The sequence below is a fragment of the Mya arenaria genome, chromosome 4 (assembly GCF_026914265.1).
Source record: "Mya arenaria isolate MELC-2E11 chromosome 4, ASM2691426v1".
NCBI lineage: Eukaryota > Metazoa > Mollusca > Bivalvia > Myida > Myidae > Mya > Mya arenaria.
This window is the reverse complement of record NC_069125.1, coordinates 72642856-72659312: the sequence shown is the minus strand read 5'-3', so window position 1 is coordinate 72659312 and position 16457 is coordinate 72642856. Positions and strand designations below refer to the sequence as shown.

The following is a 16457-nucleotide window of genomic DNA, read 5'->3' as shown; positions in this document are numbered from 1 at the left end:
TGCCCAAAGTCAATGCGTCAAAAAAGGCTTTAACCGAGTCATGGAAGCCATGACTAGGAAGGGCTCAAACGCATGTTGCTGTACGTAGCGGCCGCCAACTCATTTGTTTACAAGTATGTATATTTAACAGGGGCGGATCCTGAATTTGCGTTAAACTTGCGTTCCTCCCTCAGAACCGAAATTTGCTTGGTTTAACGTGTTGGCAGGGGGTCGTGGGGTACACTTTCCAATATTTTATTAGCAATTTCTAGTCCGAAATGGTCATTTTTCTCCTAAATTGCAATAGAAATAAACTTGATCGGATTTGGATCCGCTAGTGTGTAAGTAAATTAGTCATAGCCATATATTCGCAAAACGTATTGTCAACATGTCACGGATGCTGTTTTCTTCAGCTTTTGTTACCGAAACTTGTATTTTACGGGCGGACTGTCACCTTGAAACGCAATGATATTACATTTTAGTTTATTTTAAAAGGACTCGTTCACATATTGAATGTTGGCAACATTCTTTAAGATAAATGTTAAAATAGAGTGATTTCACTTACTTCCATAAACAATGACCAGACAGCAACTGCCAAATCGTCACTTGAACAGAATTCAGTAAACTTACACTATTTATAAATGATTTTTAAAATGACAGTGTTCCTACGCTTTTCGGCAAAATAGAGCACATTTTAACTTTTGCAGATGTTTTATCACTGCTACAAGCATTTTTTTCACATTTCACACAAAATTAAATCGATGTCTGATCGTAAAAAACATGATCGTAAAAAAACATGAACGAGTGTCTTTAAATGTCGTAAATTGCTTGGATTAGTGCATTGAAGCATGCAAGGAATTTACCCACATTGTGTGTTTTGTAATTTTGTGAACTTTCATAAATTGTGTACATACGTAATGGTAATTTTCTATGCTCCAGAGTAATTAATACGTATATAGGTACATCTTCTTTCCTTTATTCATTGTTTTTGATACCAGTACGGCAGTAGTATAAGTATATAAGCCCAGAATTGGAGGGGTGAATGCGAAAAGGTTCTAAGTGACATTAAATAAAGAAGAAGACAGAACCATTTCGCTTTCACCCCTCGAGATGAAAGTACTATTTCACTGCAATACGACAATATTTAGCATAATGAAAGTTATGTACGTAAAATTAACACTAAACTTCCCACGTTGTCTCTGGCTGGCGATTGAGTCGCAGTATCCTTGACCCCAGAATCCTACCATGAAGCCTTAACCACAATGATGAGACATTTTTTAAATACAGGATAATACATTTCTCATTTTATATGTTTTCTATAAAGCCGATGTAGACAGTAACCTTGGTTTACAATTACGAACATTGTACCCTGTAATAGCAAAATGGCATGAAGTAACATGTTAATGTTTAAGAATGGGCGGTGTGAGCGTAGAATCACTACGTTCAATGGTAATCATTGAAATATTAGTTCAGGACATCTCACTTTCTTACAACTTCTACGTGTATATGAAAAAAGAACAATGAATGCCGATTGGTTGGTTAGAGGGAGCGTGGTGTTACAAAAGTGATCTATTCCCAGGATTTTTTAAAGTTGTATAGAAACTTGATACTAACAGTTAAATTATATTTATTTATAATAAGTTGTCTATTAGATCATCAGAAGTTTCTATAAAAATCCTAAATCACGATTTTCTCATGACAAATTGGATCACTTTTGATGAACAGCTAAACATGAAACTTATAATAGGCCAAGCAAGAAAAAAAGTGTAGTTCCTCAGACACACTTCTTTAAAAGGGGGCAATTTATTTCATGGCCTTGTACTATTTGTTTCATTAATTTGACCTGTTTTGATTGAACAAACTTTATAAATACTGTAAATATTATTTCACATTGGAATAGGATATAAAGAAGCGAATACGACAGTAACTGAGTAATTAAACATTTGGCCTTACGATTGGTCATGTCGCTAATGTTCAGTTGTGACCTCTTGGGGCTAAGCTACATATGCAAAATGGAGAAATGAAAATTATCATGATTTACATTCCATTATATCATTGATCAATTGTATTGATTTATGTATATGCTGAAACAATGCAAGACAAAGTTTTTACCTTCCAGGTGGTCCCCAAGTGTCGGGTGAATGCGGTGGTTTTGACATCGCGCCAAAAATAGCGGGGAATGGGCCTTACCTAGGGTCCCTGGGGTGCGGGGGCATTTGGCGGGGATTTTACCAGCAGTTCGTCTCCGTAGGGCGGGGAGTTTTCCCGGGCTTTGCTGGACCGAAAGTCAAAGTCCCCGCTTTTCTCCGGACCTGGGGTGGTGGTGGTTACAATTGACTGGTGCATTATGGTGTGACTGTGCATTAGAAGTGTTGTTGTTTTCGTCTCAATGAAACCGTGTTTCATGAATTAATTATATACTCGGTAAACAACGTGCATAGACGATATAGAGCAATCTGATGCCAGTTGCAAAATGATTATCATATGTTCAAGTGAAGTACCTCTTAAATTGCTATATAAACAGTATTATGACGTACATATAGTTACCAAAACCCTTACTCGAGTCGTACGCTTTGGTGGAATTAACTGCCGTAAGATAACCTGTTAACAGTTTCGAATTATTTCGTGTTAACGACTCAAATTTTGCGATAATTATATAGCTATCTAGTTAATATTCGCGAAACTTTTTTCGGTGAGATAAGTATCATGACTCTTACGAATCTTATCTAGTTAACCAGTTATTCTGTTACTTCTTAAGTGGCATTCGCAAATCTTAACTAGGTTTACCTTATAGTGTTGTATAGCTAAAAAAATGGTAATAGGTAGCATTTTTGGACACTTTCAAGCCTGTTTTAAGTCTTATGGTATTTATCTTACCAAAATAATGTATAACGACGTTTCAAGATATTGTGTTTGAGGTCAAGGTCACTGTTACTAAAAATAGAAAACACATGTTGAAACTGAATTTCTTTTGATTGTGTTGGCATATCGTGATCAAACTTATAAAGGAAGAGTTTCAGGTAATTGCATTTTGGGTCCTTAGAGTCAAGGTCACTGTGACTGAAACACATTATTTACACTTAACATGTTTAGTGTGTGTTGACATATTGTGACATAATGATATAGCAGCTCTCAGTTTCAAAGAAGATGAAGTAAAGAACTATAATTAGCACATACTGTATACACAAATGGTTTGTTATTATAATGGCGCGTTGTGTAACTGTATCCGCACATGCAAAAAATGTATGACATAGCTGAAAACATATTAAATAAACATTACTGACATAAAGTATAGAGTTTCTTCAAGACAACAAATTGGGGGACTTAACAGTGGTGGCGAAATCCTGTTAATTCTGACTTTAGGTACCCCATGCAAATGTTACACTATTAATTGTTCACTGAAATGCTTCAGCTAATCGTAAGCATTTCCTAAATAAAAAACAAAACAACAAACAGTAACCCAAATCACCGAAATATTTTAGATAAACAATAAAATAATATAAAATAATCTAAAAATGCTGTGATGATAAACATTTATAGAAGGCGAAACATATCTACAAGGATGACACTACTTTTATGGCAGTTCCCTCTTCGATTTTTTATATAATAATTTCAAGTTTCAAGTTTTTTTTTCAAGGGCAAGTTTTTTTTTATAATAAACCAGATTTCGTAGACCCATGAGGCATAAAATGCACAATGGTGACAAATACAAATGATATGTACTTGTGCGGTACCATATTAATACTAAATTGTATTGCAATGCCTATTATACTAGACTGTTACAAAATGTCTATTTGAATAAAAAGATTTTAGCGAGTTTTTGCCGCCTAAAATACATTAAACTATTGTTTTGTTGAGTATAACTATTAAAAGAAATAATATTCCGTTTGCAGGGAACCATATATATCGTTCGAGTTTTGTTGTCGATAATGTTGTTTTTTAATATCTTCCTGCTAACCAGCAAGTGACCATGCATTTTACCATTGGCTTCAAATGCAAACTTATTTTATATATTAACATTCGCATTGTATTTTTATTTAAAATGCATAACAGTTGTATAACATTTTGAAAATTTACTCTGTAACAATAAAATAAAAAGTTGGATTTCTCGAAAACCCGGTTGAATTTTTAAACATGAATTCACAAAGGAGTTTGTGCATTCATGCTCTTCAAGATAAAAGTAGGTATGCGCCCATTAAACTTGGTTTTAAACTTTTAAGTTCAGTTTTAGTGGCGACGGGGTGAAATATAATAAAAATGTATATATGTGCCATATCTGATTGATACAGTCTCCTATGGTCTTGGCCCTCTTAATCATTCTCGCCTGACCATATTATTTACAAATCGGTTTAAAGTTCATAAAAGGTTTGCTTAATTTCAAAAGAATTTAAATAAATACTTAGTAAGAATGTAAGTCAATACTAGCGAAACTATTTGCACCGTCATTGTCGGAACGTTTAAGTAAAAATATTTTGCTCCATATTTGAGATGGGTAAAAATTGTCCTCGCGAGTATATTTAGTTCATGTTATATAAAACCCAAAAACTGGTTTGACCCCGTTGAAAAGAGACCCAATGGATCATTTTTCAACGTTGAGAATTGACTCGGGGTCATTTTTTAACGTTGAGAATTGACCCTGCCAACAATTCAACATTAAGTTTTGATCCAAAAATCGTTGAAAAGTGATCAGTCGTTAAATTTTGATCACAAATGGGGTAATTTTTTAACAGGTGGAAAAAGTATATGTACGCATACAGGCGTTCTTAATTTCAAGCAATTAAATAAAAGCAATGACAACAACAGCATTATACAACGTTAAGCATGCGCGGATCCAAACTACAATGCCTGGGGTCAAACTCATCCTGAAATATTGACAACCAAAATTGTTCCTTTCTCAGTTATTTATGAACGAGAAAACAATATAGTGTTTTACCGCGGATGTTGGGTCTCTAATGTGTCCAATCAGGGAACCTTCTATATCGAAAGTGGTCCGATTTAAATTTGAGCGTGTGGTGGCATGAACATATTTTAAGACAGGCTTTTCAAATATCAGGGGGTCCGACCCCTAGCCACTCCGTCTTTTACAGCACATGCTGCCGTTTCTGTACGTTTCCGTGCATTAGAGAGGAGTAATACAATGTTTTTCGCTTAAGAGGGGCATATAGATTTGCCCTCAAGACCATGCGTCAGTGCATCCAACCATCCCACCTTAATTATCAAATCTGTGTCCTTTAAAACTACAAAAATATAAGATCTAGAGTCATGAAACGTTCATTTTTAATATGTCAGCACTCACTCCTCATTAACGACATAAATGCATTCGTTCACAGATTGCCAAATTGCACTTTTTAATATTTTTGTTTAGTATTCCAAAATAAACTGATGCGTCGCATTAGATATATGTTAAATTTTGAAAACTGACATTTGGACTTCTTCGAACTATGCTTTGGCTCCAGCTCCCTGGCGTTTGGCTACAGCTCAACCCAGAAAAAAGAGAATGAACATACTTATTCCGGTAAACAGGCGGTCATTTTTATTCCCGACAAAATATAAGCACTCGATGATATAGTTTTATCTTAAATGTAAGCTTCTTGATTGAAATTCAGCTGAAAATTGGTGAAAATGTTTTACTTTCGTTTGTAAACATGCATGTGTTTGATGGGAGAATCGGTTTTATAACTCCATAAACAATATGTTTACAAAATAATCGCAATACGTGTGAAGATTAAACATATTTTATGGCACTGCATTCCCCGATTTCTCAAATAAGCCCTCATAATTGTGATATTAGATAAAATAACGAGTCATACTTACGTTTTATGTTACCGTGGAGTGGTTAACGCGTTAGATAATGTTTTTGGACTAATAGTCGTAAGGTGGGTAGATCGTGACTTCGAAACCCCGCCCGATTATTTGCCTTTGCCTTTTTTATTTTCATAATTTCTATGTCAAAAGCATCAGGATAAAACATTGACCATATATATATATATACAGAATAGTTTTCCAAGAAAGGGGTGTGGCGTTTGTAAACAAAACTATAATTTACGGCAAAAGAGTGTTGGGAGACTTGGAGCTGGATGGTGTATTGAATAGCGTGCACGGCCAACCCCATGGTGGACACTTGGGTATAAACAAAACGTAAGTGCAAGTAAATATGATTTTCATATACTCATCTTGTAATGGCGTTGTCGCTCTTTCTCATTTGTCGTTGCGACGGGCTTGTTTGTCGCTCTAGAGTGTCGTCGGTAAGACCTGGCAGAATTCGGGCATCTTACTAATGGTGGGCATATAATGATCTTCCTGTCCGTTCGTCCATACGAGGTTGACCAAATAGGACCAAATGTCTAGCACCAACGTCCCTTGCTTCACTGCGTCAATGCTCGTGCATTTTTTACCTGTGACCATTTCTCATCCTCCAACATTTGACATCGACCAAATTTGACATCGACCTAATTATGTCTCCGAAGGGACGTCGATTGCATATAGTTTACGAACCGTCCGTCCGTCCCCACTCGTGTCCGCTCCATATATCCTAAATGCCTTGGTTTTCATAAAACTTTGGTCAAATGTACGCCTCATCGAGACAATGTGCAGAACTATCCTTTCAGACACGCTGGTTCAAGGTCAATGTCACAGTTGAAGGTCAAATGTTTGAGCCTTGAACGTTTGTGTCCGCTCCATATCTTCTAGATGCCTTGAAGGATTTTCATCAAACTTTGGTCAAATGTACACTTAATGTGAAAACGTGCACAACACACCTACCAGGCACGCTAGTTGAAGGTCAAAGGTTGGAGCCTTGAACTTATTTTAAACTCAATGTATAATAAAGCCTATGTAGGATATTCATTAAACTTTGGTCATAATTTTACCTCGTCGCGACGATGTGCAGAACCAATTTTCCAGGCACGCCATTCAAGATAAAGGTCACAGTTTCACAGAGTTTCACAGTTGAGTTCAATGGTTCAAGCCTTGAACTTGGACTTTCGTGGAACATCGGTCAAATGCTCACCTCATCGAGATATTGCCTTTACTCAACTTCTTATTTCATGTACATACAACCTTTACTTTCAACACTAACCTGCTTTGGGGGCTTTTGTTAATGTGACAGTTACTGTTTTGGATTTTAAACCTGTGACGTTGTCGTGACCGGGTAAAGGGACTTTGCATACATGCACTGAAACCATTATGGAATGGTGATCAGTAAAACAAACAGCATAGCGCTATGGTGCGAGGTTTTTAGCTCTCCTCTTCCCCATAGGCGTATGGTTAGTACAATTGGTACACGAGAATCTGCTCAATTATGCAGCATGCCTTGTATGATGAGTTTTATCAGTACCAAGAACTTGCTTTTCATACATTCGCGGAGTCCATCCCACCCTGACCTATTGGCAACATATACGTTAGAAACCTACTTGTATAATTGAGTTAGTTTTTAAGTTTTTTTGGTTGTCCATGTTTGAGGGTGGGTTGGATCCCCCTGGCCATGAAGTCTCAATTAGCGTATGGATGAGGTCATTTTGAATGTAATTGAAGAGTTTGTAACACATCTGTAATAAGATAAACGTCACATGATCTTCTGCTTCTCCTAACTAATTTTGTTTTATATCAATATACAATATATACAATATTTTGGACCATGTCGTACCATTTAATGAGATAAAGTACATTTAATCTGTACAGCTACAGCGCTACTACCATAAAGGCCTATTCAAAAAGGTTCAGCTGCGATTCGTGTCAGAGAAAGGGTTCAAACCTCTACATTCAATACCAGCGCAGTCGGACGCTTTCTCCAAAATAGGAATGGATTTGATCGGACCACTTACAGAGACCCAAAATGGTATGCTTTGTAATAGCGTGCAGAGTATTTATGCTGAGTCACTTTTACTTTATTTCTACAATTACTTTTATATAAAAAAACCCCGTCACACTTTTGAAGATGTACGTGAAGTTAGCGGCCTAGCGGCCTAGCGGCCTAACGGCGTGAAGTTAGCGGCCAAGCGGCCTAGCGGCCTAGCGGCGTGAAGTTAGCGGCCTGGCGGCCTAGCGGCCTAGCGGCGTGAAGTTGGCGGCCTAGCGGCCTAGCGGCCTAGCGGCCTAATTATTTTTTCTATGTCCAAGCAATTGTTAATGCGTTTTTTTTTAAAAAACAATGATAAATCAAGGTTTTTTATTCATATAGTTACATAGCGGCCTTAAATTGTTATCTATTCAGAATATCTTTCTTTATCTTTTATTCTAAAACAATTTTAAATTAACTGTTTTATGCACATAATATCACTCTGAAGCGTTTTTCAACTTTTTTTCAAAAAAGTCGATCGAGCACTTCAGCGGCCTAGCGGCGTGAAGTTAGCGGCCTGGCGGCCTAGCGGCCTAGCGGCCTAAAATGGTATCCTATTTCAAACCATGAATACATGCATTTTCTTCTAAAACAATGACATCTTAGCTATTTTTATGCACAAATTAACACTTTGAAGCTATTAGCGATTATCAACATTTTTTTTTTAAAGCGTCAATTAAGCAGTCAGCTATTTCAAATCATTAAACATGCCTGATCTTCTAAAACAATGATATATTTACTGTTTTTATGCACAAATTATCACTCTAAAGCGTTTTTTATTTTATTTTTTTAAAAGTTGATCGAGCACTTCAGCGGCCTAGCGGCCTAGCGGCGTGAAGTTAGCGGCCTGGCGGCCTAGCGGCCTAGCGGCCTAATTTTTTTTCATTTCAAACCATGTATACATGCATTTTCTTCTAAAACAATGACATATTAACTGTTTTTATGCACAAATTAACACTTTGAAGCTATTAGCGATTATCAACAGTTTTTTTTTCAAAAGTGTCGATAAAGCAGTCAGCTATTTCAAAGCATTAAACATGCCTATTCTTCTAAAACAATGATGTATTTACTGTTTTTATGCACAAATTATCACCTGAGCGTTTTTCAATTCTTTTCCAAAAAAGTCGATCGAGCACTTCAGCGGCCTAGCGGCCTAGCGGCGTGAAGTTAGCGGCCTGGCGGCCTAGCGGCCTAGCGGCCTAAAATGGTTTCCTATTTCAAAGCATGTTTACATGCATTTTCTTCTTAAACAATGACATATTAACTGTTTGAATGCACAAATTAACACTTTGAAGCTATTAGCGATAATCAACATATTTTTTTTCTTTCAAAAAAGTCGATTGAGCAGTCATCTATTTCAAAGCATTAAACATGGCTGATCTTCTAAAACAATGATGTATTTGCTGTTTTTATGCACAAATTATCACTCTAAAGCGTTTTGTTTTTTGTTTTGTTTTTTTTCAAAAAAATTTGATCGAGCACTTCAGCGGCCTAGCGGCCCAGCGGCCTAGCGGCGTGAAGCTAGCGGCCTAGCGGCCTAGCGGCCTGGCGGCCTAAAATGCTCTCCTATTTCAAAGCATGTATACATGCATTTTCTTCTTAACAAATGATATGTTAACTGTTTTTATGCACAGACTATCACTCTGAGGCGATTATCAACATATTTTTGAAAAGGATAGGCATGTTCACATGCTTTGAAAAGCTGACTGCTTGTTCGACTTTTTGAAAAAAAGGTTGATAATCGCCTCAGAGTGATAGTGTTTGCTTAAAACAGATAATATATCATTGTTTTAGAAAACAATGCATGTATACATGCTTTGAAATAGGATACCATTTTAGGCCGCTAGGCCGCTAGGCCGCTAGGCCGCTAACTTCACGCCGCTAGGCCGCTAGGCCGCTGAAGTGCTCGATCGATTTTTGAAATTTTTTTGAAAAACGCTTCAGAGTGATATTATGTGCCTAAAAACAGTAAATACATCATTGTTTTAGAAGAACAGGCATGTTTAATGCTTTGAAATAGCTGACTGCTTTATCGACACTTTTGAAAAAAAACCCTGTTGATAATTGCTAATAGCTTCAAAGTGTTAATTTGTACATAAAAACAGTTAATATATCATTGTTTTAAAAGAAAATGCATGTATACATGGTTTGAAATAGGAAACAATTTTAGGCCGCTAGGCCGCTAGGCCGCCAGGCCGCTAACTTCACGCCGCTAGGCCGCTAGGCCGCCGAAGTGCTCGATCAACTTTTTTGAAAATAAAAATAAAAAAACGCTTTAGAGTGATAATTTGTGCATAAAAACAGTAAATACATTATTGTTTTAGAAGATCAGCCATGTTTAATGCTTTGAAATAGCTGACTGCTCAATCGACTTTTTGAAAAAAAAAAATATGTTGATTATCGCTAATAGCTTCAAAGTGTTAATTTGTGCATTCAAACAGTTAATATGTCATTGTTTTAGAAGAAAATGCATGTAACATGCTTTGAAATAGGAAACCATTTTAGGCCGCTAGGCCGCTAGGCCGCCAGGCCGCTAACTTCACGCCGCTAGGCCGCTAGGCCGCTAGGCCGCTAGGCCGCTGAAGTGCTCGATCGACTTTTTTGGAAAAGAATTGAAAAACGCTTCAGAGTGATAATTTGTGCATAAAAAACAGTAAATATATCATTGTTTTAGAAGAACAGGCATGTTTAATGCTTTGAAATAGCTGACTGCTCAATCGACACTTTTGAAAAAAACCTGTTGATAATCGCTAATAGCTTCAAAGTGTTAATTTGTGCATAAAACAGTTAATATGTCATTGTTTTAGAAGAAAATGCATGTATACATGGTTTGAAATAGGATACCATTTTAGGCCGCTAGGCCGCTAGGCCGCCAGGCCGCCAACTTCACGCCGCTAGGCCGCTAGGCCGCTAGGCCGCTAGGCCGCTGAAGTGCTATATCGACTTTTTTGAAAAAAAGTTGAAAAACGCTTCAGAGTGATAATTTGTGCATAAAACAGTTAATTTTAAATTGTTTTAGAATAAAAGGTAAAGAAAAATATTCTGAATAGATAACAATTTAAGGCCGCTATGTAACTATATGAAAAAAAACCTTGATTTATCATTGTTTTAAAAAAAACGCATTAACAATTGCTTGGACATAGAAAAAATAATTAGGCCGCCAGGCCGCTAGGCCGCTAGGCCGCCAACTTCACGCCGCTAGGCCGCTAGGCCGCCAGGCCGCTAACTTCACGCCGCTAGGCCGCTAGGCCGCTAGGCCGCTAACTTCACGCCGCTAGGCCGCTAGGCCGCTAGGCCGCTAACTTCACGTACATCTTTTGAAGTGGGTATCGAGGTCGAATTTATGTGAAAGTAGCATGGTTATGTATATATGTAATCTATGGTGTAATATCCTTTTCATGAAGTGGCGGTACCGTAGTCTTTATTAGTTTATTACGATGGACTACAAATCAAGGGATCGCAGGTTTGATCCCCCGCCGCACCCTAACAAAATTAACCGTCTTCCGGGAGGGGTCCCGTGTGACAGTTATATGCATTGGTGTGCGTAAAAACACTATTTTGACAAGTGGTGACATGCACATTATATTGATATATCATTGATTTAGAATCGCGCAATACGGCCGACATTAAGGGAGATATTTTATAATTACATTTATTTATATAGTATCACAACCTTTGATGTAGACAGACAGATTTGATTCAGACTTGTACATAGTATATCGCCATAAACCAATAGATCTTTTATATATTAACAAAATGCATACTGTTGATATGATATTATTGTCCTGTAACTAATGTAAATATATAGACACCAGGCACCGACAGTCAGCGTGACAAGACACCAGACACCTCAAGACAGCATGACAAGACACCAGACACCGCCAGTCAGCGTGACAAGACACCAGACACCACCATTCAGCGTGACAAGACAACAGACACCGCCAGTCAGCATGACAAGACAACAGACACCGCCAGTCAGTCAGCGTGAGAAGACACCAAACACCACCAGTCGGCGTGGCAAGACATCAGACACCGCCAGTCAGCGTGACAAGACACCAGACACCACCAGTCAGCGTGACAAGACACCAGACACTATCATTCAGCGTGACAAGACAACGGACACCGCCAGTCAGCGTGACAAGACAATAGACACCGCCAGTCAGCGTGACAAGACAATAGACACCGCCAGTCAGCGTGACAAGACACCAGACACCACCATTCAGCGTGACAAGACAACAGACACCGCCAGTCAGCGTGACAAGACACCAGACACCACCATTCATCGTGACAAGACACCAGACACCACCAGTAAGCCTGACAAAACAGCAGACACCGCCAGTCAGCGTGACAAGACACCAAACACCGCAAGACAGCATGACAAGACACCAGACACCGCCATTCAGCGTGAAAGATACCAGACACCACCATTCAGCGTGACAAGACACCAGACACCGCCAGTCAGCGTGACAAGACACCAAACACCACCATCCAGCGTGACAAGACACCAGACACCACCATTTAGCGTGACATGACAAAAGACACCGCCAGTCAGCATGAAAAGACACCAGACCAAACACCGCCAGTCAGCCTGACAAGACACCAGACACCGCAATTCAGCGTGGCAAGATACCAGACACTGGCAGTCAGCCTGACAAGATACCAGACACCGCCAGTCAGCGTGACAAGACACCAGACACCGCAATTCAGCGTGACAAGATACCAGACACCGCCAGTCAGTGTGACAAGACACCAAATACCGCCAGTAAGCGCGTAACAAGACACCAGACACCGCCAGTCAGCGTAACACGACACCAGACACCGCCAGTCAGCGTGACAAGACAACAGACACCGCCAATCAGCGTGACAAGACATCAAACACCGCTAGTCAGCGTTACAAGACACCAGACACCGCCAGTCAGCGTGACAAGATACCAGACACCGCAAGCAAACAATACAAAAGATAAGATCAAGAAAAGGGAATTCCCTTAAAAAAAGTATGTATTGATGAAGACGAAGCTATTGTAATAAGTCACGTAGAGACGAGTAGCATCATATCATTTGGCCCGGTTGGTCATACTTGCCAATATAAAAAATGCCAGATATTGGATATTAAAGTAAGGAACTATCACAGACAGGTTCAGAACAGACCAGTTATTATATCTGCCAATACGGCACAAATGAGAGGAGATGGCAATTGCTTTTTTAGAACATTTAGCTATTTGCTATCGGGAGTGCAAAGCTACCACACCGAAGTAAGACATTATAGCGTTGTAAATTACATCTTAACTAATTCGGCACTCTTTGAAGGAAATACAGATGAAACTTTATCTTCGTATTTAAATAAAACGGAAATGTGGAAATGTGGCAGTAGGGGACGGATATAGTAGAAATTTTGGCTTTTGCCACAATTTTGAACACGAACGTGTTTGTATACTGAAAATACGGAGGACAAATGTGCTGGACAAAAAATTCGCCAATGAATTCAACGGCCAAATGCAACGTTAACTTGCTTCACCATAATGACCACTATGAGCCCGTTTTAGACGTAACCGATGATATATTCAGCAAACCCCCGTATCTACCAATAGAAAAATATGTTCCAGAACAATTTAAGGTATATGTGTCTGGCGCTGTGCTGGGTGCTGCACTTGTGAAAAACTTCTGCGATGAGAGAGTGTTATAAGAGGAATCTAAAACGCGCCCAGGCATTTTTTCGTTCGTGCTATTAATTCCAGCCCATGCAATATTCCTGGAACCGAACGTATAGCAAATCTTATGGACCCAAGTTTTTTCAATCTCCTGTTGTTGTTTTCCATAAAAATCGTGGATTTGATCGTGTTTTGTCACTTTCCATGAGTTCGGTCACTCCATAACGTTTTTTTTTTCGTAATACCTGTCTATGCTTTTAATATTCATATAAATAATGCATTTAAAAGTTAAGTTCTCAAGAGTTAAATATAACCAAGAATGTGTAATTAATTATGAGATTTGAACGTGCTTTGTCATAATGTCCAATGGGAAGGATGTAGACGTTTCCTTTTTGCCAAATATAGATTAACACAAACATGAAACCACGGATGAATGATTGAAGGAGATAGCACTAAAATCAGTTATACTGATACACGGGAACACTTTTCAACTGAAGCCGTTCCATTTACTCTGTTCTTTTAAAGGGATTCGCTCATGTTTTTTTTGGTAAAATGCACTTTTTTTAAATTACGAAATAAAGTGTGGCAAATCATTTGGAGTGTTAAAACTAAGATACTGACGGCTGGAACCCTTGACAAATGTTGATATTGATGTATTCTCAAATGAATTTGAAGTCCACGATTTTGAATAGCGTTAGTAACGCTTTTCAACAAAAGGCTTAAAGGGTTAAGTTATCCTCATGTTAGTGTGTGAATCCTTGTGGGCGTATGGCTTTGTTGTCATATTTCTAAGTTTTCCTTGGTTCCGGCGTGCGTTCGCCCCCCCCCCCCCAACACACACACTTAAACCAGAATATTTTATACGCATAGTGTATTTTTTTCTGCTATTTCAGTATCAAAGAATAAAATAGTTTTAATATGTAATATGTCTTTTCACCGTGGAAACAAAAAATGGTGCCAAAACATAACGAGTGTGTTGAAAGGCGCACAACATATAGAGGTTGATGCAAACACATCATGTTTTTTTTATTTAAATAAATTATTTATTATTATTATTTAACTTATTTGACTTTATTGATACAAAATGCATATGATTTAGGTACAGATAAAACAAATTAGCGATATTTTGGTGTGTGTGTGTGTGTGTGTGTGTGTTTACTATGGTTTTTACCACGTAGCTATCATTTTTTTTAAACAGGCTTATATTACAGTATATGTACCTAAAGCATTTGCTTTATTTTTTGATGATTAAAGACTTAAGTCAAATGAATTCAACATGACAATGCATTAAAACAAAACAAAACAAAACAAACAACACTTTTTGGATCACGCCTCAACATTAATAACGCAACGTCATTTGTCCAGGAATGGTCACGCGGTGACCCCATATTTTTCCATATTGGGTCACAAGATTTATATCGTACCATAAAGGTGTATATTTTCCGATTCCGATGAATAAACGAAACATTTAAACATGTAAACAGGTTGTCGACGCGATATATACGTTACGGGGTTAGAAGGTGACCCGATATGTGATATACATTTACGGGGCGATATCCCATATCGGGTCACCTACTAACCCCATAATTTCTAATACCGTGCGCCTTTAACTCTTCTTCATGGAGTACTTCATGTAATGAATAAGTTTGCATTTATTCACTATCCGGCTTAGACATACTACAAACCTAACTTATAAATAGTTAAATAGCAGATGTCTTTTTTTTTCTTAAATTCTAATTTAACCTAGCTCGCCGAAATCTGATATAAATCGCTCTCATGTCCGTTTTCTGGGTAAAACCAGCATTGACTTTCTTTTAAGAGGTCATGAACTCCATATTAAAACACAAATATTTGAAGAATATTTTAAATAATTAGAGACATCTTCAATTCAATTAAAGTGGGTTCCAACTGAATTAATGATGGCATCAATTAATAAGGACCTTTTAATTGAATTGTAGAGCTTTTAAAATCAATTAAAATTTGAGAGAAATAAAAGTATTGAATTGAATAAGCTATCGCTTCAATTGAGTTTAAGAGCTCTATAATTCAGATAATGATATTTGTAATTGAGCTGTTGCTTGTATTATTTATATAATGATTGCAACAAATTCTTAAATACCTCTTCAAATCGATTAAGGAGGCATTCAGTGAAGTTGAAGAGCTCTTCATATCATTTGATGAGGTCTCTAATTATTTTAGAGGTCTTATTATTTAGACCTCTTCAAATATTTGAGTTTATGTAGAATTGGTGTCTTATATAAACTTAAATGCATGAAGAACTCTTTAAATAATAAGAGACCTCTTAAATTCAATTAAAGAGGGTTTCAATTAGATAGATAACATCATCAATTTGAGGATGTTTGAATCCAGTCATATTTTTAAGTGAACAAGGTAAAAAATCGACCAAAATACACAATAATAACATAAATCATAATAATTGTAGTTGCAATGCATAACTATACATACCTCTCCAAGTCATTAGGAGAGCTCTACACTTCACTTGAAGAAATCTCCATATCAAATTATTGATGAGCTCTTCAGTTGAATTGCAAAGCTCTCCAATTCAATTAGAGACCTCTCTTATTCAGTAGGAAATTTCTCCAAATCATTTTAATATATGGTTTTGTCAAATCAATGCCCATTGATTGAATTAGATATCGATTCGATTGATTTGAATAGCTTTATAATTCATTCAACCTCATAAATTGAATTAGATATCCCTCCAATTGATTTAATATTTTTTAGTTTATGTACATTTGGCGTTTCATAGTGGTAAGTTTGAACCCACAACCTTTTAGTGTAGAGGCGGACATCTTTACCACTCTCACCCTGCGTACATGTTTTAAGATATTTGGACAAAGCATAAAGATATGAGGCCAAAAGTACCTTTTTGTCGGGCACAAAAATAAGCAATTTATTTAAGGAATGGTGATAAACCGAACAATATTATTGATTTATTCAGATTATGTAAGTAATTATATCAAAATATTTCT

At 37.4% G+C, this 16457-nt stretch overlaps 1 protein-coding gene across 1 annotated transcript in view; it reads left to right on the top strand.

Annotated features, from left to right (window-relative positions):
• The window catches only part of LOC128229773 (sodium/hydrogen exchanger 10-like), a 216996-nt gene that overhangs the window by 77279 nt on the left and 123260 nt on the right, over positions 1-16457 (top strand). The gene's annotated exons all lie outside the window — the stretch shown is intronic.